Source organism: Sorex fumeus, unplaced genomic scaffold (genome assembly GCF_029834395.1).
Source record: "Sorex fumeus unplaced genomic scaffold, SorFum_2.1 ptg000064l, whole genome shotgun sequence".
Lineage (NCBI taxonomy): Eukaryota > Metazoa > Chordata > Mammalia > Eulipotyphla > Soricidae > Sorex > Sorex fumeus.
In genome coordinates this window covers 4,863,036-4,888,413 of record NW_026606121.1, presented here as the reverse complement: position 1 = coordinate 4,888,413, position 25,378 = coordinate 4,863,036, and the positions used below count along the sequence as shown (strand labels likewise).

The 25,378-nt window shown below is 53.7% G+C and overlaps 1 protein-coding gene across 3 annotated transcripts in view; it reads right to left on the bottom strand.

Annotated features, from left to right (window-relative positions):
* The window catches only part of MAD1L1 (mitotic arrest deficient 1 like 1), a 239,031-nt gene that overhangs the window by 135,683 nt on the left and 77,970 nt on the right, over positions 1-25,378 (bottom strand). The gene's annotated exons all lie outside the window — the stretch shown is intronic.

Below are 25,378 nucleotides of genomic sequence, written 5' to 3'. Positions count from 1 at the left end.
CCTGACGCCACCACCTGCAGGGCATGTGGTGCGTGCTGAGCATGGCAGGGGTGGGTCTCTCCACCCTGAAGAGTAGCCCGGTTGATCCAATATTCTGTTGCTGGGCCAGTGTTGGAGCTGCGGGAGCAGGGGCCTGACCCCTTGGAGAACTCCTGCTGGGGACAGACTCCAGGCCCGGGGCAGCAGCCTGAGCTGAGCGACAACTCCAGCAAAGATTTATGGGGACACTGACGCTGGGAAGCTGGTCTTGAGGCAATTAAGCCTATTTCGGAGTGGGTTTGGCAGGAGGTGCCAAATCGATAGATTCCCTCCAGTTGCGAGTCCCTGCAGGTAAAGAATCAATCAGGCAAATGCTCCCAATCTGTTCCTGCTGAGCCAAGAATCAAAGCTGTTTACCATTCATGCCCAAAAATAAATAAATAATGCCACCAATTAGTCAGCACCCTTTGTTTCTCTGGCAAAAGCTTTTAGTTACTTCAAGAAAGCCGGGGCCTTGCAAGGCCCTCCATTAAGGCACAGGTAGGGGGCTGAGAGCAGAGTACTTGGGGATGCAGGGGAGGGAAGCCTGGAGAACTGGTGGGCCTTACAGTCAAGTTTGGGCCTCTCTCTGAGCTGCAAACACTGGCCCTCACCAGTGGGCCCTGGGTGAAGGTCTCTGGCGGTCCCTCCGGATGCTGCGGGAGGTATCAGTGCAAGCCAGTCCTATGACCAGACTCCTTGGCCTTAAGCTAAGCATTCTAGGACTTAAAAACAAACAAACAAACAAAAACAACCACAAAGCTGCCTTTGTCTAAATCATCTGGAAGGCATCGATCTGCCCTTAAAAAGCTCCCTCCTTGCCAGCTCTCTCCAGGCCCAGCAAACCACGAGGTCAGTCATCACCACACACCCATCTCCTCCAGAGCCATCTCAGGGTATCCAGTGACAGTCCCCTAACCCACACAGCCACGGGAACCAGACAAAACAGTAGAGCCCAGAGTACTTGATGAGCAGGGAGCAAACCCTGTTCATGGGGCTCACGGGATGATGACCAGTGAAATGCTGTCCAGAGGGCCCAGGAACCTCGAGATGGGCCTTCAGACACAGCATACCATAGAGCCAGGAGCCCCCCAAGAGGCGCCGGTGTGGAGAGCAGGTAGCAGCCCAAGCTCAGGCCTGCCTATGCTTCCAAGATTCCAGGGGTGCCAGGGTTTTGAGGACCCCCCCCCCAAACATAGCAAAAATTCTATCACAGTTAGAGACAACTGCACAGAGAGCTTCCTACCGTCTGGACAGGGACCCCCAAGGTGGGTGACGCCAGAGGTGTAAGCAGTCACTCATGAAATGCTGGACACAGACAAACAGGAGCCCAGAGCTCTGAGGGGGGGAGGCAGCCCTGAGGAATGAAAGCTCCCACAGCAACACCTGAGAGCGAGCAGAACCTGAGCCACTGCAGCACGTGCTGGGGTCTGGGGCCAGCGCTGCCCAAAGCCCGAGCCACTACAGCTGGCCCAAGATCAGCAATCTTGTCCTCTGGACCATCCACCTGCAGGGCTGGGTTGGAGGTCAGACGTGCAGGGAAGAGTGAGAGCAGCAACTGAACCTGGGGCCCACAGGAGGAAGGGCAGCAGCACCCCCTCAGGGACTGACAGGAATACTACCTGGGGCTGCTTCAACAGGGGCTGGGGCTGCGGCCTGGCCAAGAGAGCAGAGAAGCACAGGAAGGAGGCCCAGCCCAGCCTGCGGGGGTCCCGGGGCACTGCCTGCCCAGACCAGCACTCCAGTCTAAACAGCAGCAAGGATGGAGGCAGAGGGACAACCTACCAATAGTGGCCTCAGCACTGTGGAAGACTGTGGTAGTGACCACATGGCGTAGCCAGCCAGGATCCCTGACAAGTGCTCTACAGGCACTGACACATCAGCTCGGAGCCCTGGAGCCTGCGCAGGAAAGTTCCACACTGCTCGCCCGAGGCGATGAATGCCAACTCACCCAAACCCCACTGCAGTGCTGGAGGCTCTCCTCTCCACAATGGTCAGCCGGAGGGAAGGGAGCAAACCAGAGGTCTACAGAGTAAGAAGGATGGCAGTGCAGCTTGGCACACGAGGGACTCACAGAGGGGCTCATGGGAGGCCAGGAGGGACGGTGGCAGCAGAAATGGGCTGGTGCTCTTCACAGTGGCTCAGACAAGGCAGAGAACACATGGAGGAGCCCTGCCAAGTTCTGTTCGCCATCCACTGCCACCAGGCATAAAACTGGGGCCAGGGAGATAGCTCAGGCTCGGCATGCAGGAGTCCTGGGTTCAAGCCTTGGCATAGCCCAGTCCTCTGAGCACTGCTGGGAGCAACTTGTGAGCACCACCAGATGTGGTCCACACCTCACCAAAAGAAAGAAAAGCAGGGGGTGATGCCTCCCCACATCAGTCATGGGAGATACCCTGCGTGGACTTTTACAACAGCACTCATGAGCCGGCCCCTAAGGTGTCTCTGGGCACGCACGACTCCCACGCATCCTACAGCAGCAGGAACCCACCTACTCACACTAGCCCAGCGAAGAGCCTGGACAGAAGCTGTCTGAGGTTCTGATGTCTGCTCGAGGGTCTGAGAAACCCATCCACGTAGGAGGAAATCAGGCCGGGCTGAGTTCCCGCTCGGGTAATCCCCCAGTGGCCTGCCGGTCTCTTACGGGCAGCTAGCAGAAGAAAAGAAGACGCTGCCAAGGAAGAGCGCTGACATCTGTCCAGTCCTCACACACTCAGGGAAGCAAGCTGCCTGTCTCCGAGCACTGCCCGCAGAGCAGGCCAGCACTGCTCTAAGCAGCTGCCAGCGAGACCCAGCCGTGACACTGATGCTGGCTGCCTGGTGGGAGCGATGCCCCATGCAGCTCTTCTGCCTGCGGATGGAGTGCCAGCGCAACCTAACAGCTCCTTCGCTGTGACAGGCACCAACACAGTGGCCTAAGGGTCTGGGCAACATCAAAGGAAGGGGCATGCTCGACCAACCTCCGATGAAATAAGCGATTCAGAGCTCCTCTATTCACTGATCAAAAGACAAAGGTCGGGCCAAGAGAGAATCACAACACAGGCAGCTTCCAACCCCATTCTGGGGTAAAGAAGACCCAGAGATGCAGAACAGTCCATGTGGACTCTCGATGGGGTGAGGGGCAGGGGTGGGGGGAGTAGAGCTTTGCCTCTCTCAAAGCCAGGTGGGCAGGGGCACAGGGATCACTGGCAGCACACGGACAACAAGCACAGCTGGTCTAAGTCCGGGCACAGCACACACGTGTGCAGTGAGTGCCCCCACCGTTCAGGGAGACGCAGAGACAGCCGGGCCACTCTGTCGGCACACCCGCGACTCCTTGGCAAGTGCTCAGTGAGAGACTTCCCATGCCAGGCCACCCACCAGCTGGCACACTGCTCCCGTGCATCTCCCAGGGCCTTCAAACAGAGCCTCACACTGAGACTGCCAGAAAGCAGCCGCCAGAGAAATGGCATGCAGGCAGTGTGATGCCCACGCGCCTCTGCTCCTGGGCAAGCTGGCACCAGTGGAGCTGCAGGGCCCTCAGCAGACACCCTGGAAACTGAGTTCCTGCCTGGTACAGTCATGGGCCAGACCACTGCTCAGTGCCAAAGGGCTTGAGGCCCTGCCGACCGCCGATCTACAGTGGAGGGAGTACAGGCCTACAGCTGCAGCAGACGCAGAACGTAAGCCACTGCAGGGAGGCCCCACGCTCTGGGGTGGGGGTGGGGGGGCGCACAGACACCTGAGCCAGCAAGGGTGCTAATGAAAGCCTGGGTTGGGACACTCACAGATGGGGGCCCGCAAGCCCGGCCAGGCCCCTGGTAATTGTCCTGGCTCAGGGCAGAAAAAGCGGATGACACTGCACACCTGACATCGTCCTCTACAGGAAGGAGAAGCACGGCCAGGCAGTGGCGGGAGGAACATGGAAATGACGGCCCCATAAGGGGTCTGCTGAGGATAGGGATGGCCCAGGATTCCGGGAGGGAGCACAGGTCTGAGAGTCAGCATCCCTGTGGACAGGAGGCCCTGCTCCCAGCCCCCCTGGACACAAATGAGAGCCCTTCCACACAGCCCCAGGAAATGAGGAAGGTGCATTTTGCAACACCTGCTTGGTTCCGAGAACGAACGAGACTGCCCTCACTATCTGGCTGGGCAGCGCTGGCCTGGCATATCTGCCAGCCAGAGCCTCGGAGCTGCTGAAGTAGCCCCCAAATTATTTCCAAACCAATTTTGTTTCCGTGATGCCAGATGATCACTCCACTCTGCATATATTCTTTATAGCTCTCTGGTCCCAGACTAATTATTCCCCATTTCTATAACTGAGTGCATTTGTCATCCGCAGCGCAGCACCTCCCGGAGCCAGAAGCCCTGCTCATCTCACCGACAATGCTGCTTGGAAACTGTCAGCGGCGTCAGCTCTCCAGCCCCAGGGCCGGCTCGCTCTCATCCGGAACAGGGCACAGTCCTGCTCCGAGCCAGGGGCTGGATGGCGGGGGGTGGGGCAGGCCACCACCATCTAGAAACCATCTGCTCATCAGCGAAGAGCTCAGAGGCCAGCATGGAAGGCGGGATAAGAAGCTACAGGCAAGAGCACAAGAAGGGCTGCTCTGAGGAGCCACAACCTATGTGCCGGAGCCACTTCATCAGCAGGTCCTCAACAGAGCACTGTGCTGGCAATGAGCGCGCACGCACGTGTGTACACACACACACACACACACACACACACACACACACACACACACGTGATTAACTTCCGTTAGGAGTGTGAGGGCCCCCTGTCAGGGGCTGGTGGCCAATGGACTCCCAGCCTGGCTGTTTCAGATCATTCCCTGTGGGACAGCTGTGCGGCCTGCATGGCACAAAGGTTCATGACCCCGGAATTCTGGGGACAGCAGAGGTACTGCTGGACTGGCTCTCAGCACTGCCCTCTAGTCGTCACCTGAAGCAAGAGCCATCCATCATTATCCAAGGTGACAACTGTCCCACCCTCACAGCTCCCAAATCAAGCATCCTTCCCACCTGCACGCTGATGACAAACTGGTCAGGGTAAAATTCATCTGTGAAGGACATTGAGGAGTCGGGGAGAGCATCAGCAGGCATGGGACAGCAAATACCCCCCCTCATTTCCCAGGTGTATAGGCCAGAGAGAAGAGCACTTCCAGTGTGTAGCTCCGGGCACTCCCCTGGGGAGTGTGAGATTGGAGCTTGGGGGCAGCAGCACCCCAACCTCTCTCAGCCCAGACTCAGCAGGAAGACGGCCCTGCAGTTGAGAAGAGGGAAGCAGCAGCCCTGGGGGACTGAGCCACTGGCCAGCTGGCGTACATCCACTGTGCTTCCAGGGCAGGACGAGAGTGTGAAAGGCACAGCAGGAAGGGCGAAGGGCAGGGAAGGGGAGGCTGTAGGGAGAAGGGCAGGTGCAGTGGCAGCCTGAGTGTGCTGTGACACAGCACGTGAACATCCCTGACCACAAGTGGAGGAAAACCTGTTCCTCCAGGCCAGGCTGCACACGGTGCCCCCCCGCCACTCACGCCCGAAACTCGGGGAAGCAGACATGCTGATCTCATGCCTCCAGAGGTCACCTGTCTGCGTAGAGACAGCCAGCAGACTCTCCCTGACAAGAGGAAGACAAGCAAAGCGGCCCAGCTGCCATTCCACCCCAAACTGAGAAACAAACAGAGCTATTTCTGCACAGACAAGGCAGGCCGTGGAAATGCTGTAGGGGTGGCAGGGAGCACACACAGCCCCCAGAGTCTTGTCTGCAGCCAGCACATAAAGGAACAGACTGGAAAGCTCCCAGGCCCAGGGCTTGTTCTGTCTGAGAACTGGGTCTTACAGTATGGCAGAGCCTTCACCGTGGGACAGGGAGAGCATGGCCCCAGGTAGGACCCCAGCACCTCCAGGCCTGGCCCATATTAGAGTGACCTTCTGCCAGCATGCAGGTCTCCCTGGTGCATGACAAGCTGCCCCTGCCAGCAGTGCACACCCTCCAGTGCCCTGCCAAGCCAGCCAGACACTGACCACTCCTAACCCGGCTAAACCAGCTAGGTCACTACTGATAACAGGCATCTGCTTTATCCGCGGGATCACATGAACCCAGTCACCAGGGCTGACCAAACCTCACCTACAGAGATCTACTGCCCAGTCACCAGGGCTGAGAACTACCTCCCATGACCTCCCTCCCACACACAGACACAGACAGACAGACAGACACAGACACACACACACATGCACGCACGCACGCACACACACCTCCAGGAGAGCCTACCCGGCTGTCAAAGGAAGCACAGCAGGGGGTGCGGCAGCATAACATGCTCAGGAGTCGGACTCCCGGATCCTCCTGTAGGGCCCAGGCCCAGCACAGAGAGGGCAAGATCCAAGGAAGCTGAAACACCGACCTAGGGCAGTCCGGAGCGCCTGTCTGCCCTAGGAGGAGGACTCCAGAGGACCACAGTGCTTGCTGGAACTCATTTCTAAGGGTATTTCATAACTAACATGAGGTTGTACCACAGAGCAAACCACCACAACGTAATGAATATACCACAAAGACAAAAAGACAAAGGGTCCTGGTAGACCCCCCTGCCCCCCCCTCCCAAGGCCACCGTGCCAGGCTCTCGTGAGCTCCCAAGTCCCCAGCACCAGCTGATTCTGGTGATTCCTGCGCCCCCCACCCTGGTGAGATTGTTGAGATAAAACCAAACTGGGGGTTCCACTTGAGCCCCCACAGCTGGTCATGTGCATCTCAAGGAGACTCACCTTGGTGTCACCAGTGAGAGCATTTCAGGAAGATTCCAAAGGAAGTCCAGGTTCAAGGGCTTAAAAATGGAAGGGAGTGAACTCTAAGGGCTGGCAAGGCTTAATCTCCACTATTTCCCTGGCGTTTTATGAGTGGCTATATTAAAAATGGCTTAAACATAATAAAAATCTGTTACTTTTATGGCAACAAAATATGGAAAGACAATAAAATTAGCAGAGCATAGAAATGAGAGAACACTAAACACCCTTGACTCTCCAACGGACACAAACAAGGAATAGTCAGATTGTTAAACTGAAAGGAATCAAGACCGATTTCTGATTCAAAGTCCCACTGTCCTCCCGGCTGAGAGCCGTCCCAGGGGTACCTCGCAGTTCCGAGCACCAGACTCTGACAGGAGACCCAAAGCAGCCTGTGTGCCCCTTACGCACTCCCCCCTCCTCAGGGGCTTGTATAGTAGATACAACAGGTTACCACACCTACCAGTCAGCCTGACAGCTGCTACTGAGGCAGCACTGAAGCCGCCCCACAGTGCTCACCTTGCACACACAGACTGGCATTTGATCTTTTGATCTCTGGCACCATGTAAGGGTCCCCCTAGTCCCTCCAGGACTGATCCCTGAGGACAGAGCCAGGAGTATGTCCTGAGCACCACCGGGTATGGCCCCAAAACAGGAAAAAAAGAAGAAAAAAGAAATATGGGGAAAGGAGTGTTTGAGAACATGAACTTCTCCAGAAGGAAAGAGTCCAAGAATATACACCTGAGATGCAAGCAAACCTCATAGTGAGAGTACCTAACTATCATGATTTTAAGAGTAGCTTTCATATAGCAAAAGCTTATTTGGAGGACGGAATGAGAGAGGGAGGGGCAGGTAGCCTCTGCCCGTCAATGGTGCTCAAGAGTCATTCCCAGTGACGATCAGGGGCTCACACAGTGCAGAGTTCAAACCCAGGTATCCCACATACAAAATATACACCCAACCCTTTAAACAATCCCTACAGTCCAAAAGTTTATCATTTTATCATTTTAAGAAGTTCAGTTTATGGTAACAGAGATCCTCTGCCCGTTTCCCCAGGTCTCCAGCCACCCAGGGTTCACGCCCATAAGCCACCTCCTGCCCGCCAAATAATCTTGTCATTGGCCACCATCCAGCTCACATGGCTGCTTCTCCTGGAAAGGAACAAAATGACGCCCACCATAGCTTTGCCAGGCTGTTTCACTTAGGGCACCCCAGAGGGGGGCGGGTGAGAGCCCTCCCCACCCCAAAGTACCCAGCCCTGGCAGCCAAAAACCTCAACCGTTACTCAAAGCTGCTCCCCACATGCTCGGGCTGAGCCTCACACACGAGTGAATGTATTCCTGGACCGTGTGGCCACATTGGTGGCCACATTGGTGGCCACACGACACATTGTAAGACACTCCCTACCCATTTTCCATTAAGTACCACACCACATTTGATGGGGTTCAAATAGTAGGCAACAAATCATAGAGGGAAATATATATATGCATATATACATATTTTCAGATATATAAACAAAAGCTCACATCACTCAATCTTTAACAACATGTTAGCGATATCCTAAAGAATGTCTTAATAGAACAATATTTGCATTGTTTCCTCTATGGATACTTTTTTGTAGCAGTTTCAGTGGTTTTCCATAACAGACAATACAAACATATTATTTCCATTGTGCTTTGGGACAGGGATTGGGGCTTGGGATGGAAACATCCCAAATTTGGTGGTGGGAAGATATAATGGTGGTGGGATTGGTGCTTGAATATTAAATGTAATATTGTGAACTACCTTATAAAATAAAAAAAATTTAAAGTACAGTTTAATCAACAATTTCTTTCCTAGTTTGTGCTTCTGACATTGTACCTAAAAAGTCATTACTAAACCAAAAGTCAGCTAATGGTGTTCCTATTACCTCCTTTAATAATTTCGCGGTTTGCATTTAGGTCTATGGTGCAAGTTGAATTAAATTCCAGGGAAGTATGAGGCAAACAGAATTCTGTTTGATGGTTAAAATAGTATGTTTGTTATACTGTCTCTTCTCCTTGGCCAAACCTTGGTGACTGTATTTCTAGAGGTCTGTTTCTGGGCTTTCTGTTTGGCCCCACCAAGCTGCCAGACTTTCACCAACATCACAGTCCTGACCAATGTAACGCCACAGGAAATCATGGCCTTGGGTAGCGCCTATCTGCAAGCAGTTCTTTCCCAATACTGCGTTGGCTGCTTGGGCCTTGGGACTCTCATAAAAACTTTGCAGTTTGTCAATATCCATGAAGTGACTTGCTGGGATTTGGGTTGGGAAGATACCATGTGGACCAGTGAGGCATTTATATGTTAACACTACTGAATTCTCAAACTAGTACATGGAGATCTCTATACTACTTTCATTTGTTCATTGGTATTTTCCTCAGTTCGTGTATACTTTCTCAGATTTATACTTCGCATTTCTTTTTGGTCTGGGGTGGAGTTGAAGGGGTACTAATGTAAACAACAGTATACTTAGGGGATTTGGGAAAATTCCCAAGTGGGGCTAGGGGTACCCAGGTGCCACTCCAGTAGTTCTTGGTTAACTAGGCCCTACTGTGGAAGATGAGGGCCCAAGGAAGTGTATGCTGTTCTACTCTGGAAGCTGAGGCCCAAGGCCACAGCCACTCCTGCGACGCTGGGGGAGTGTGTGTGTGTGTGCGCGCGCGCGTGTGTGTGTGTGTGTGTATGTGTGTTAGGGAGGCGGGGGGTGGGGGGGCATGCAACGTGATGGTGGGGATTTGACAGGGCTGAAGCATATCCCTAACCCCACATCTATTTCCCCAGCCCCAGTGATGGTATGTTTTAAATTTCAAATTCCAACTATTCAATGCTGGTATACACCAAAGTGATTGCCTTGTATATATTAACCTTGTATCCTGCAACCTTGCTATAATCATATATTAGCTCCAACAAGCTTTTGATGCTGATGATTCTTGGGGATTTTCTGCAGAGACAATCACATCATCTATGAACCCAGCTTTATTTCTTCCTTCTTTTATATATCATCTTTTTCTTAACCAACAGCATTAGTAAGGCATTCCGGACATCAGTGACTAGCTTCTTACTTAGAGAAAGATCAGTCCCTTACAAGAAATGGCCTTTCTACCAAATAAAGAGAAAACAAATCTGCCCATTCACACAGCACCAGTCATCACGGAGCCTGCATCTATCTGCCCTGTCCTCTCTATGTAGGGCCTGTAACTGCACCCAAGAGACACAGCAGGAAGACTTCGTAAGGGCCTACTTTGCCCAGAAATGAAGTGGAAAGCGACAGAGGTCTCCAACACAGATCATTCTGAACAAGAACACCTGAGAGGAAAATGGGTTCTGTGGCAGACTTTGTACTTCTTCAACCATGCCCAACACGACATAAAAAACACTTCCCAAGGAAAGTCAAGTGAAAAATCATCCCAGATGTTCAGCCACTGGGGTTCTTGGACTTCAAATAGAATGAACACAACAAAATGGCCTTTACACGCCAAGCAGAACCCTGAAGAGAAGCCAACAAGTAAGAGGAACTATGGAAGGTACCAGAGGACAGTCTCCCTCTCTCAGCTCCCCACGTCCACAGAGGAGCGTGATCACTGAGAGTTCTTCTGGGATTCTAGCAGACCCCTCATCTTCCGGTGACAAATTTGTGTGAAGCCAAATTCTTCATCTACTGCAACCAAAGGAAGCAGAAGCAGTTAGGAAGCCCCGGGACCTTCTAACAGACGTGAAACAGGCCTGCAAAACACAAACCCAACCGTATCACACACTGAATCTCCCTGCTGTTGTGTTGGTTTGGTTTGGTTTGGGGCCGCACTTGGTGGTGCTGGAGGCTTACTCCTGGTAGTACCCTGAGAGGACCAATGTGGGCTGCTGAGGATTGAATCTGGGTCGGCTGCCTGCAAGTAAAGTAAAGTAAAGTAAAGTAAAGTAAAGGCCCTCCCATTGATCATCGATTTGCTCGAGCGGGCCCAGTAATGTCTCCATTGGAGACTTTGTTGTTACTGTGTCTGGCATATCGAATACTCTCGGTAGCTTGCCGGGCTCTCCGAGAGCGGCGGAGGAATCGAACTCGGATCGGCCATGTTGGCTGCGTGCAAGGCAAATGCCCTACCCGCTGTGCTATCGCTCCAGTCCTAGGCAAGTACTTTACCTGCTGTACTATCCCTCTGGCCTCACTAAATCTTTTGTTTTTAAAAAATTCTGTCATATCTCCATGCGAGATATCCATCAACGCAGGCTGAGTGTTGCAGTCCTGTGGTTCCAGTCAGCTTGGCCACCCACACCCCCTGCGTCAATGCCAGGTAGGTGACAGCAGGAAGCTGACTCCTGCCCATTGAATGCTAGCTAATTCCCTGGTGCAAAATTCAATGTTGTGAGCAAATCTTTGCAATTTGTGTTACTATGTGCAACACAAACTTCCACACACAAAAAAATCTGTCATAAATATATTTTAAGAGGTAACTTTAAATTAAATTATAACATAAATATAATTATAAATTTTGGTTTCAATTTTCAAGAACTGTGACATCCCCCCACCAAGAGAAGCTATTTCACAAATAGTTTAGTGTAAAGGGGCTCTGAAGTTAGAGAGGTATCAAGTGATGTGGGGTTGGGGGGGGGGGGTTTGGCAGTTGACATATTGAACTGAAGAGGCAATGAGAAGGTGAACATCTGGGTGACCAAGTGCTCAATCCTGACCCATTGACTGATAATGACAGTGTGTGCGCTTATCACGACACTAATTATAGGATGCCCAGAATGGGACAAAATACTCTGCAAAGACTTTGAGTCCCCAAAACCTCCATTTGCAAGGTCTCAGTCAGCCGCCGAGATCTATGGAGACCGGGAAAGGTAGCCCAGAGAAGCCAGTCTAATCGAGTCTCTATTGGTACCTTCCAATCAGGAGTGCTCCTGGGCAAGAACTGGCCTCTGCAGCACCAACAGAGCCAGCATTGATGGCCGTGTGGCCCTGCCAAGGAAGCCGCGTGCTGGTCTCCTGCTCAGCAGCTTGGCTCTGAGGACAGGCACAGGCAGCAGAGTCAGTCAGGCATGAGATCAAGTCCAGACTCCAACCAGAAGCAACCTCGTGCCTGGGAAATGTGGAGAGTGGGTACAGTATCTCGCATACAAGGCAAGGGAAGGGTCTAGGAAGAGAATGAAAGCGGCCTTTTGGGTTCTTTGTCAGTGTATGTGTCCTGGTTTCTACTGTGTCTTCCCTGGTTTCACTGCAAGGTTTGGAGATGCCTTGGAGGCACAACCCTAACCTACATGAATAACACCTTCTCCAGGCCACCACCCGCAACCGGCTGGTGGGAGACAAATGGCAGACACCACGGCCATAGACCAGGTCCCTCGAAAGAAGCCATGCTCCAACTCAACCATCCCCATTTCCCTTGTCTCTTCTGGGGTGGGGCCTCCAGGACCCAGGCAGGAAGGAGGGGCGGGGAGGATAAGACCTCCAGTGCCCTGCTGAGAAGCACTTGGATGGCTGACGCTTCCAGGGGACCCTGCACTCCGGGAATCAGTATATGTGCTTTTCTGGGCTTGAGACAGCAGGAGCCAGGCCTCGTGGCTGAGTGAGATTTCTTTGGCTCAAGGCTTTTAAAGCTCACACTAAGTTACTGGGAAACTTGAGAGAAATGTTAGCAGGAGCCCTAATTCTAAACAGAGGGAAGCCCAAGGGGTGGGAGCTTCTAGCACTCAGGTATGTGGAGCCCCTCCAGCTCCCAACACATGTCCAAGAGGCCAGCCCCACCAGGGTTAGGGGGCTCCTACACAGAGCAGCAGGCCCAAGGCCACCAAGAGGCCAGCCAGAGAATACTTCCCCTTCTGTCTTCATCCAACAATGAACATGCATACAGTATCACTTATGTTTTGGTCCGAACACTTGAGGAAATCTAAATTTTAACCATCACCTTGGGATAAGGCAGAAGTCAATAAAAAATGCTTTTCTGTGGCCACAGGATGGGAGTGAGCCAAGCATTTGGGCTCTCCAGAAGGTATTTCCTTCTCTTGGGTGCTGAGCTTGGGTATTCCCTGTACTTAACAGAAATATTACCAAGGATGTGGATTCTGTGGAGCTGTTCCGCACTCCCTCTTCCTTACAATTCTGCAATGTGCGATACAAACCATTTCTTGCCCTACCCCTGCCAGCCAGTGCCAGACACTACAGCAATATCTAATCAGCACTGTCTACCCCACATGACATGAAAACATCTGAACACGTCAGCGAAGAAAAAAACTTCTGTGGCAGAACACACAGGACTGCCCCTGGCCCTGAGAAACAGCATCTCCCAGTGGTTTGTCCACAGGGTACCGCATCAGCCCCGAGAAGTCGGGGCATGGTGCATCTACCATGGAGTCCTAGCCACGGCAGCAGCTGTGTCAGGGGTATTTTAGGTGCCGGTGCTAGGAACAATCACATACAGAGACAGGGACAGGGAAAGGCAGGGAAGGGCAATAGCACACAGCAGAACTCCCCCTGCCCCCGCCCCGTGCTCTGATCACTACACCACACTGCCTCCTGCAACAGCACAAATGTTATAGACAGATGACAGGGAGACACGCCACAGGAATGGGGGGGGGGGGAGGGGGCGGGTTGCAAGCCTGCAGTTCTCACAAGGACAGGGAATGGGAAAAGCATACCCCAGCGAGGGGCTTCCTCTTCTCACTCTCTCTTACCTGGCCCTCGTTTGCTCTGGCTCTCTCTGAGGCAGTGTGCTGAGATCCTGCCTCCGTCCCACCCTCCCCTGCCAGGGGAGACACACACACTGACATGGTCCCCTAACCACGCACGTGCCAGGTCTGACCCCATGGCATGTCAGCACTGTGTGAGAAACTCAGATCCCACTGACGGGATGAAGGCACATTGGCGGTGAAAGTGGAGGGTCTGGGGCAGGGACAGCAAACTCACCTTTTTGATTTATTCTAGAGCCAACGCTGTGGGCAAGGTCGAGCCTTTAGGCTGCAGCGGTCCCTCGTGCCCAGGCTGGAATCAAGGGGGCTTGCCAGTTACTACACAGAAATGGTGAGGACAACACCGAGCGGCGAGACTCACGGGCTACTGGTGACTGCCACTGGCGCGGGCCGGAGGAAACCTCAGCTCATGGATTGCGACGCACAGAGAGCAACCCTGAGGCAGCATCAGAACTGCCTGCAGTTTCCAGGCCCCAGGAACCCGGGTGAGGCAGCAGATGGCCAACGAGCCAAGGACACCGAAGTACCCAGAACCTTGGGGTCCTGTTTAAGAGAGCACCCAGACAAGACAGATAGCACAGAGAACAGTCAGCACATCTGCAAATGGCAGCCGTGGCTCATCTCATCCTGCCACCAGTCAGAGTAAGGCCTGGGGAAGGTAGGGGACAGAAGTCCGAGAGCCCAGTGCCCCACAAGTGCTGTTGGCCTGAGGCCTGAACACTGGGCATGGAGAGCACGCCTCCCCAGGGGAACCAACCCCAGACACAGCAGCACCCACAGCCTACACCTCCCAGCCCCTCAGAAGCACCCTGTGAACAGGTGCCTCCGTCCCTGCACACAGCCCCCCAGAGCGCACTCCAGGTGAGCAGCAGTGCCTCAGACAGGGGACTAGCAACGGGCACTCTGGACACTGCCACATGCGGGGAAGGGTGGGCTCTCCCACAAGAGCCCTTCTGGGAGGTGCGGGGAAAGGCTCAGCCTCTTCCAGGGCTGACCGCCAGTTCCTCTGCCGGCCCCCAAAGTAAAGAGGTGATGCTCAGATTCCTCGCTCAGCTCACACAGGAAGGTCAGGCCCAACTAGGTGCTGCTGCAGGGGAGGGCAGGGCGAGACAGTGCCCCACGAGGCCAGGTGCGGCTATAGGCCAGGCAACTCCAGGAGCAGGACTCAACCGCTCCATCAGCCTTGTTTCTCATTCTCTCCCAGGTGCTTCGGTTTCTGCCAGCATTTTCCAGGAAGATCCCTGCCATCCTCTGGAACCATGGTGGCAGTGGAAGGCAGGCTCTGTGGTAAGAACGGACCTCCCTCTGTGGGCTATGCTCAGGTAGGCTCCCAGGAGGAGGCGTGCAGGGCTTTTCACAGGCCCTTTGCTTCACACAGTTCCCAAGACTCCCATCTCCAGCGGGGGCCTCTGGGTTAGTTCCTGGTCCCAGGTGGTCGATGGATGAACCCCTTTCTTTACTCTCTGCAGGTCCCATATACAGACTCTTGTCCTCCCTGGACTCCTGGAACCTGGCCACACACTGCCAGAATCATTGAGTTGGTGCTGAGATGGCCCTGAGGGAAAGTGGACTTGATGCAGTGGCCCTGGGGGCAGCACAGCTGGTCAGAGCAGGGTGTGGGATGGGGCAGCATTGTACGCTGGGGGGGGGGGGCGCCCGCTGGCTCGGGCACCCCTCTTCCTGACTGACTGGGCCTGCCCTTCAGCAGATCTGGGTCTGCCGGCTGAGGTGCCTCCTGCCAGTGGAGCCAGCTTGAGTTGTCGCCTCAGCAGGATGAGATGCTGTTAATATTTCACACCCAGACTGTTTTCCTGCATGTTTTGCATTTCCATATTTAAAATGGTAGTTACATATTCATGGACCTTTTAAATAAGTTTTCATTGTTAAGGGATGTGGAAGTGGGTAAAATGAGAAACTCCCTCTTTTACTCAAGCTTTGGAAAATAATTTTATTTCCAAATAAAATCTCTCTCTGAGTGACAGGTTCTGTGGTAGTAACTGGCAAGCCCACACATCCCCGGGTCCAGGTGAGTGTCCCTGGGCTTGTGGGTGAGGGTCACAGTCTTTCCCTGCCCTCCCCTGAAGCAGCACCTGGCCCTGTATGGGACACAGTCTGGCCCCAGCCCTCGCCTGCAGCAGCCTAGAGGCTGTGACTCCGAGCAGACATCCCTACCTCACCCACAGGCTGCCCATCACTCTGGAGGCAGTGGCAGCACCCCCACTGCCTCCCATGCCGCCTGCAGTGCTGGCACTTCCCCCTGAATGGCAGGCCTCCTCGGACCTCCGCCAGGCCTGCTCCCAACCAACCCGCCTCCAGTAGCTGTGAAGGGCACTGCCAGCAGGGCAGAGCGAAGAGCCCGGACAAGGACTCTCTGGGCCGGAATGAGCTGGCACTTCTCCACGGGGAATGGGGTACACTCTGCAGGCCAGAGGGGGCCACTGAGTAAACTTGGAGTGACTCACATGGCCCCTCCTTCGGAGAGCAGGAGAGGGCCCCTCCAACCAGCCACCCTTGGCTTCAGTTCTGGAACGGTGAACCCTGGAGCCTCAGAAACGTCTCCATTCCCCGCTTCCCTCCACTCTGCCTCCCACTCTCTCTAATTGGACACAATTGATGGGCTTGGTGAAAGCACTCAGCCACTCTGAGGAGAGAAGTGGGTAGACGATGGGGTGGCAGGCACCACCTCACGTCCAAACACAGGCACTGCAGCAGCCACCCGGCCTGTTCCACACCCTCCATCTGCAGCTCCCACGAGCTGGCTGGGTGTTCTCTGACCTGCCCAAACTCCTGAGCAAGGGGAAGGGTTTCTGGGACCTCAGTGACAGGCAGGCCAGAGTTGGCAGCCATGCCACCAGACTTCTGACATTAGAAAGGCTGATCTGAAAGTGTCTGAATAGGAGTGTCCAGAGAGGCCAGTGTGCTCAGCCCTCAATAGGGTGTGTGACAGTTCCTCCAACGCGTCCCAGCGAGGGAAGGAAAGGGAGCCTGACTTCCTGAGAGGCCGAGGGCCTCAGCGTCCTGCAGAGGTGTCCACTCAGAGAAAGCACAGCCGTAGCCCCCCGTGCTGAAAGACGCTGCCCTCCCTGGGCAAAGCCAGAACCAGCCCCCGAGAAGCATCACAACCAGGACCCTGTTTCAAAGACGATGAAGTTGAAGGGTGTACCCAGAAGAAAAGCTAAGAGAGACTGAGCCCCTGTGTGGACCCAAATGTCACCCTGCTCAGACGGCTGCCACAAGCCAACTGTGATCACCGAGTACCCTCGAGAGGGGCCAGGGAAGGAAGCAGAACCCAGACACCAAGGCGGGAAGCCCTCCCCCGGCCCCCCAGTAGGGGCAGCTTGCGGATCAGCTGTCCTCTCTGACACAAAAGGCACCCTTCCAGGATAGACACGCATGGCCAATGCTGTGGATGACAAGGAGAGTACTCAGAGAGATGTCCTCCGTAGATGTCCCATGGATGTCCCCACTCTGTGTCACTACGGTTTTGTCCTTATGAAGGAGACACTCCTGGTAATAACCCCTGGCCCGGCCTGCTGTTCAGTGCCAGGGACCTGAAGCTGGGGGCTTCCGGGGCTCCCAGCAGTGCTTCTGGGTCACCAAAGCTACACGCAGTGGGAGCTGCACTTCAGAGAAATTCGCAGGACCACAACTCAAACGCAAGGCCTTGCCCCTCTGAGCCCATTCTCTGCGGTTTTATGATTTTTCACAATTCTGGTCAGATCCAACTCAAAAGCTACTTCCTCCACGTATCCCATTCCACACTCTGAAGCCCAGAAGCAGATATGTGCTCCACAAGCCATGCCGCCCACTTTCCTGGCTCACCACTAGCTTGTGTTGGCACCTGCTGATGCCAACCAGCTCTGCTCCTTGGCCCTGAGGCACCCCACCAGGCTCACATGACTCAGGAAACAGTGGAGGACGTCACTGCCAATCAAGAGTAGCACCAGGTCCCGGCTGCACTGACCACACTATAGGATAACATTGGTTGTCCTTTCTCCCTTGCTACAGAGAGCTTAGGTTTTTCAGGTGATACCCATCACAGTGCTCCTGAAGCACCTTCATTCCTTCGTGTTTACTGGAATGTAGCTCTAAACATTTTTAGGGTAACATTGGCATGTCCTGTTTCCCTTGCCACGAGGAACTCAGATTTATTACAGTGCTCCTGAGGCACTTCCATTTCATTGTTTTTATCTGTAAACTCTTCCCTATGCTCTCCTCCCCAACCAGTTAATCAGCTTTCCCCCCTAATCAGACTCTGTTAACTTGTAAGGTCAGATTCCTCAGAGATCTATGATTTAATATGTATGAGTGAAATATTGCCTTTCTCCTCTCCTTATGTTTTCTGAATAGTTTACTTTAAAGCAATGTCCTTTTTGTATAGATACAGGAAGACAGTTAATATGCTTTTGTAACTTGGGATTTAATTGGCTTTGAATATTATTCACTCCTGGGCATCTGCTTTCTCCACCTAAGCCTCAGTTGTGCTTAGTTCCTAGCATCCCAAAAGCAGGGTTCTGACGATGGACTGAAAGGACCCAGGGCAAGCTGTGAGCTACCCTGGCATCGAAATGGGCCAGGACAAAATGCCACGAGACTCAACTATAAGTTGAGAGCTTGGTCATGGACAAATGCTGTCATGATCCAAAAAGTAACAATGAGATTAGGCCCCTGCTAGGGATAGGAAAGACTCATCTGGTCTGAGCACTATAGTCTGAGATCGAGATGACCCCAGGAGAGCGATTCTTTAAGCTTAATGTATCTCTTACTGTGTCCATACAAAATGATTAATATTATGAATGTTTATATGTTGGTTGGACTAAAGAGAGGAGAAACACACCCATATTTGCCTTTAGGCCAGTTGTCTTGCTGGATAAGAATCTGTCCTGGAAGTAGCTTCTCCTGGAAGGACCCTACATCTGCTGACTGTATGATGATCACTGTATCACTGTCATCCCATTGACTGTAGAATTACTCGAGTGGGCGCCAGTAACATCTCTATTCCTCCCAGCCCTGAGATTTTAGCAGCCTCTTCTTACTCGTCTTTTCCCAACAATTGGAGGCTCTTTCAGGGTCAGGGGAATGAGACCTATTGTCGTTACTGTATTTGGTATATTGAATACGCACAGGGAGCTTGCCAGGCTCTGCCTGTGCGGCGGGATACTCTCGGTAGCTTGCCGGGTTCTCCGTGAGGAATAAATGGGCAGGAAGTGTCTTATAATGTGACGTACAGGTCCAGAAAGCGCCCTGGAGCATGGAGGTGGTTGGGTAGTGGAGGTCGGCTGCCAGGGCTGAGTCCCTTGAGGTAGGGAGGGCTCTCACCCGCCCCACAGCCTGGCGTGGAGTCTGGTGGCATGGTTCTGGGAGCGACCTTTTATACTCCCATCTGGGAGGAGCATCCGTGAGTCCTGGAGGGTGGCTGGTGAGGAGATTATCTGATGCGGCAGGGCTTATGGGTGTGATACTTGAGTCCTGGAGACTGGGGGAAGCATACAGAGGATCTCTGTTCTGGCCCCATAAAGTCCAGAGTCCAAGGTCACAAAGTTCCGAATTATCTGGGTTCCATGGGACTCCATTCTTGCGTGAGGCTAGGCCTGAGCATCTGGAAAGTGCGGTGTGTGTGTGCGGAGTGTGGCGGTGGTTGGGCAGTGGAGGTCGGCTGCCGTGGCTGAGTCCCTTGGGGTGGGGAGGGCTCTCCCCATCATACACAAAGGTATGTTGATACCTATGTGTAATTGTTACCCCAACCCCTCATGCTGGGGGATTTAACTAGATTGTAAGAGTGGGCTGGGGGATCCAGATTCCAGAGCCAGAAGGAAAATGAAGAGGGATCGAGGAGGAGAATGAAGTAGCATGGGGAAGGAAGAAGCAGGAGGAAAATCAGAGGAGAATGGACAGGAAACTGGAATAAACTGCAACAGACACCAACCAACTTGGCCCTCGTTCCTTCCTTCCTCTGCCCATCACCACTGACTTCCCCGGACTGGGGAAAGCAGCGTAAGACTACCGACCGCGGGCGGCAGGAGAGATAGACCACTGCTGTCTTTCTGTGTTTACGCACACAGTCCAGCCTCCAGCCTATGCACAGCAGCCAGGCGAGGGGCAGTGGGCAGCACTCACTGAGGTACAAAGGCAACGGCGACAGCTGCTCTCCTGGGAGGCCCTGGACTGTATCCTCAGAGACCCACTGCCATGAGAGCTAGCAGGAACCACTGTGAGCAGTGGGGGTCGAGAGCCAAGGTGGTAAGGCCTGGCTAGATGGCAAGCACCGAGCTACCCGCTCATCTCCTCAGCTACTCTGCAGCTGATCAGAGAAAGAAGTCTAATGCCACAGAGGAAGTGGGAGGGGCCCAGGAGCCAAAGGAAGACACAGGCCTAAGTGATGCCAGGCTAGGTGAGGACTCTAGAACCAGTCAGAACATCATCCTCAGCCAAAAGGCCTGAGCACCAAGACCCAGAAGACTTTCCCTAGGCCCCACTAACTTCAACAGGAACTACGGCAGACAGCACACAGTAGAGAGCAGTCAAGATAGCGGCAATCAGACACACACACACACACACACACACACACACACACACACACTGGAAAAGAAGCACATCTGTAAGAAGACACGTAAGTCAGCATGGGCAGGGGTCAGAGCAGAACTATCCATACAGGACAGAACTACCCCAAGCCAGATTTAGAGGAGCCAGATGTCATGCTCAGTGGCTTTCTTCTCGCTCCAGCCAGGTCCACCTGAACATTCCCACGGGACCACGGGGGAAACAGAAGCAGAGGCCCCGAGAAGCTTGGGGACGTGGCTCAGAGGACAAGAAGCCAAGCAGTCACCCTTCCATGGTCCTGAGGCTGGCTAGGAAGGGCACAAACCTCACCTATGCCGAAACATCACCACAGGGTAGAGAAAGAGTGGCAGATGGCCCAGAGTCCATGAGAAGGAGGGCTGTGGGCAGAGGGGTCCCCTGCGTGCTGAAGCCAGCAGAATGAGTGGACAGAGAGGAGCGGCCACTTCTGCAGAGACAGAGACCAGGGGAGGGAAGAATGTTCCAAGTCCCTGTTCCAAGTTCCGTGACCAGAACTACAGGGTCTGGGGGCCAAGGGAGTTCAACTGGCCTGACGCACCCATAGTGCCCTTGGAACACATGATCTGAGGTGAGGCTGAGAACCACGGAGAAAACTTAAGGACGATCCGTCAGTCACAGGCTGGGCCTTACCTTCTGCAAAGCCAGCAGTACCAAAAGCTGAGCCAACAGCGTAGTCCTCAGTCGACACCACCAAGAATCCCACAGTTCCTACTGAGTCCTAATTCATTAGGATGAGCACAAGGCACGGTGGCTCAGTCAAGGCTGCCAGGAGGCAGGGGCCCTATATGCTGGGGCAGAAGAGTAAGGCAAGGGGCTGGAGCGATAGCACAGCGGGTAGGGCGTTTGCCTTGCACACAGCCAACATGGCCAACACAGGTTCGATTCCCAGCATCCCATATGGTCCCCCGAGCACCGCCAGGAGCGATTCCTGAGGGCATGAGCCAGGAGTAACCCCTGATCATCGCTGGGTGTGACCCAAAAAGCAAAAAAAAAAAAAAAAAAAAGAAAAAAAAGAAGAGTAAGGCAGTGGTCCACCCATTCTACTCTTCTCACCACACCATTGCCTCAGCACCTATGGCAGGCAGTAGCACGCAGTCGCAGCCCGGGCTTCTGCCCCTCCTGACTTCCCACCGTTGTGGCAGCACATCAAGCCGATGGCCTGTGACTACCACTGCAGAGGCAAGCTGCCTCCAAAGAGCTCTTCACATTCATCAGGCACAGACACTGTACATGCGGCCAGCTCTCTGTCCACTCCGCAACACTCAGCCATGGAGCAGCCAGCCGGCCCTGGCCTCCATATCTGGATCCCAGCAGCCTGTGTTGACCACCCTTGGCCCAAAGGGACACAGGCCACTGCAGAGTACGTCAGGATCGACCTTCACACAGACCCTAAGAGAAGGTAGCAGGGTCACAGAAAGCCGGAGGGGAGCCTCTATGAAGAGGAAAGAAGGGCCAAGTCCCCAAAGCCCCAGAGTCCTGGCGTCACGGCATCACCAGCTGTGCTAGCCAGTCATGGCAGAGCCAGCAGATGCCTGTCCCAGCCATAGCTCAAAGGACTCAGCCCTGGTGGCCTCCAATCTGGCTCCCTAACATTGCCACAGCCCAGCTTCAATCCCCTCTGCCTGGAGCTGCTCTTTTGTTGCTCCCTCATCCACAGAAGAGGCAAAGTTATCCCTTCGGTTCTCATCAAGACCTGCACCCTCTGCCACTGAGGCAGGCTGGTGGGGGGGGGGGGGGGGGGGGGAGGAGTGGTGGAGCAAGGAAACTGGGAACACTGGGAAATGTACACTGGTAAAGGGACCGGTGTTGGAACATTGTCACTGTTACTGTCCTCCTGTTGTTCATGGATTTGCTCCAGCGGGCCTAGTAACCTCTCCATTGTGAGACTTGTTACTGTGTTTGGCATATCAAATACATCACAGATAAACTGCCAGGCCCTCCAAAAGGGGCAGAGGAATCGAACCTGGGTCGGCACCGGCAAACGCTCTACCTGCTGTGCTATATATATATATATATATATATATATATATATATATATAAACAACTTTGTAACTGTGTATCTCACTGTGGTTCAATGTAAAAGAAAAAAATTTTCCCATACCCTGGCCCCTTTCTATCCCCTTCTTCTCTCCTCTCTCTCCCTGCCCTCATGCCTGATACACAGAAATCCCATCATCTCCACCTTCCAATGTGTGCACCATCCAGTCCCTTGTGAGCTTGTGGGAGAAACTTCCCACTGGGCGCCCAAAGCGCTCTCCAAAGCTGTCCTCATTGACACAGAAACAAGGACAACGACAACGATGACAGCATGATGACTAGCAAACAGTTTGATCACTCTGCCAGGCACCAGGCTAAGTGATTCAGAGGCTATTTAACTAAGCTCATGACAGTGCTCGCATTATTATCCCCAACACCAGCACTTCCAGAGGCGAGGCAGAGAAAGGCTCATTAAAATGTCCAAAGACACAGCTACACAGTGTCACAGCCAGGGCTGAACACGGACAGCCAATGCTCAGATCCAACACGAGCTTCCAGATCCTCACCGACCTCTACATTGGGCACAGTGCCAGGCCCAGATGCAGAGGGACAGGACTCCCACCGCGGAATCTTTTGCACCTAGTGGTCTCTGGGGAGCTTGAGACACAAGAACTCACATAGACACAGGGTGGCAGGGCCTCATTATTGTCCAATGTAGTTTGAAAGGACGAAGGGCATGAAGAGCATCATGTTTAGAAGAACATCTCTCAGGCCAGGGAGAGGGTTCACAGGCTGGAGCACCGGCCTTGCATGCAGGAGACCCGGCTGGACCCCCAGCACCACATGGACCGGGAGCAGGCTGGCCAGGGTTGGCCCCTGCATACCACGGGATGTGGCCCAAAGATCAACAGAAAAGACTCATGACTATCAGGCTAATCTAAAGTCACCCACAGACCAAGGTGACTAACTTCTGGGATAGAAGGGAAGTGGTGACCACGCATTCCTTCCTTTTGTTCTCTACTCCCTCCACCCCAGCTGTCGCTGGGCACTTCTAGCTGCCATGCCAAGGCCAGACCGGGACTCGGAGCTGCAGCATGCTGCTGGCATGAAGAGGCAGTGCTGACCAGGAATCAATATGCAGAGCAGAGGGGTGGCCAGCGCCAGAGCCGGCCCTCAGTGGGGATGGATACCTCTGCAGCAGCAGGTTCTGCACAGTGAGAGGGTGGTGGGGCCCTGCCCACGTGGCCCAGAAGACCTGGGAGGCAGCACTAGGGTCTGAACCCGTGCCCACTCCTGCCAACTGGCCCATGGGCAGCGACAGCTTAGTGTGTGCAGGAGAGCTACTGCCCGCAAGGGGGACAGTCCCTCCTAGCTCACTGCCCCCAGCAACACAGCTTCAGAAGCTCCTCTGTCCGGAAAGCAGGGGAACCCCAACAGCACATGCCCTCACACAAGCTTCCCACCCCACCCTTCACATTCCTTTCACCCACATGAACCTAGAAGAGGATGGTATGGCTGGGGCCTGGGCTGGGAGAGAACGTGACCTCCCAAGCCCGTGGCCTGGCCCAGACAACCTGCTGGCTTGTGTCTGTGGGCCACACAGAGAACACAAAGATACCAGACTTCTCCGGTGGAGGAGAGCAGCATCAAGTGTGCACTGTGTGGGCAGAGCTGAGCACACACCAGGATGCTCAGTGTCAGCCCCAAGAACCTACAGAAAGCTGAGGGCAGGGAGAGAACCCCTGTCCAAGGTGGCAGCAGGGCACTGACAGTTGGGAGCGACAGCAGCCCTGCAGTGCACCAGACGCTAAGAACGGCAGCTGTCTGAGCCCACAGCAAAGACAACTACACTACGGGGCCAGATGTGCCTGCTCTTCTGCCTCCTGCAGGGCTTACACAAATTGATCAACCTCTGAACCCTTAAAAACGTTCTGGAGACTTGGAGAGGTGCTACAACGATAAGATGCTTGCCCTGCAAGTAGCTGATCCAAATTCAACCCCCCCATATCCTGTAAAATTCCCTGAGCATCCCAGGAGTTTTCTCCACCAAAAAAAAAAAAAAAAAATTCTGGGGCTGAAGTTTCTTGCATGCAACAAACCTGGGTTCAACTCCCAACACTGCATATGGTCCCCCAAGCAGGAAGTGATCCTTGAGCACAAAGTCAAAATGAGCCTGAGCACCAGGTATGGCCCGAAACCGAAAGAAAATAAAGAGGAAAAAAATAAATTCTGGACTTCTTTGTACCCACGATCATCGGAAGAGGGAGACAAGAGGCAAGGACTATTGTCCTTGTCTGCGTCTGTGTCCCCATGGAGCCACTGTGACACGAATGGGTGCTGGGCATGCAGCCTGGACAGAGGGAGCACTGGACACGGGCAAGCACACTAGCTGCAATACCTCGCACACGCACCTGGCCCTGCCTCCCAAGAGCCTCAGACAGGAGGCTGAGAAGATGGGGAGCACAGAGCCTTCTGGCAGAAGGCTGGCTCACCCCAGCTCGCTGGAGGCCTTCTCAGAAGGACACAGGAGTCACACAGAGAACTGCTCCGAGGCAGGGCTCCATCCTAGACCAGAGGGACAGCTGAGGGAGAGAGGGACAGCTGGCTCCACACTGGCGACCACCGGCAACCAGAGAAGCCAGCCTGCAGACAGCCTTTTCGTGCGTTCCCTGGAGAGGTTCCCGTCCTCTCCTGGCCAAAGCAGCTAAGAAGAGAATCTCAGTGTGGCAGAATAAAACTGCACATTAGTTTCTTTTTCCCTGATAGTTCATTCTGTTTCAAATTCAAAGTGAAATAAAGAGAATCGCCTAAGAAAACGTTAAAGCTTTAGTCTCAGATCACTTTTTATCTGACAGCAGCTTTGAAGCAACAAGCAATCTTTATCATTTGAGGTTTTTAAACTAAATTGACGTGAGGATGTCCAACGTAACCAGATGTTTCTAAAAGCCAATTTTCAAAGTGACATCAGTGCTTCTGCCCATCCTCCAAATAAGAAACCTTCATCCTGGTTACAAACAAATGACTGAAACATCATGATCACAGGAGGCACAGCAAGAGATGGGGGGATGGTCCGGGGAGGGGGGCGTAGACGGGGGTTGGGGGGAAAGGAGGGTAGAGACTGCATCCAGGGAGCCCATGGAGGCTCCTCCCCAGGCCTTGCCCAGCTCATCTCTTCTAGCAGCTGTTTCTAAGCAATGCTCTGGTAAAAAGGCTGGAATAAGAACAGCCCCTCTGAGTTCTGCGAATCTCTCTGGGGAACTCATAGCCAGCCCTAAGTGGAGGGGAAAGGGAGCTTTGGCTCTGCCAGCAGGTGAAAGTACAGTGGAGTCTGTAGAGTGTCATGGGA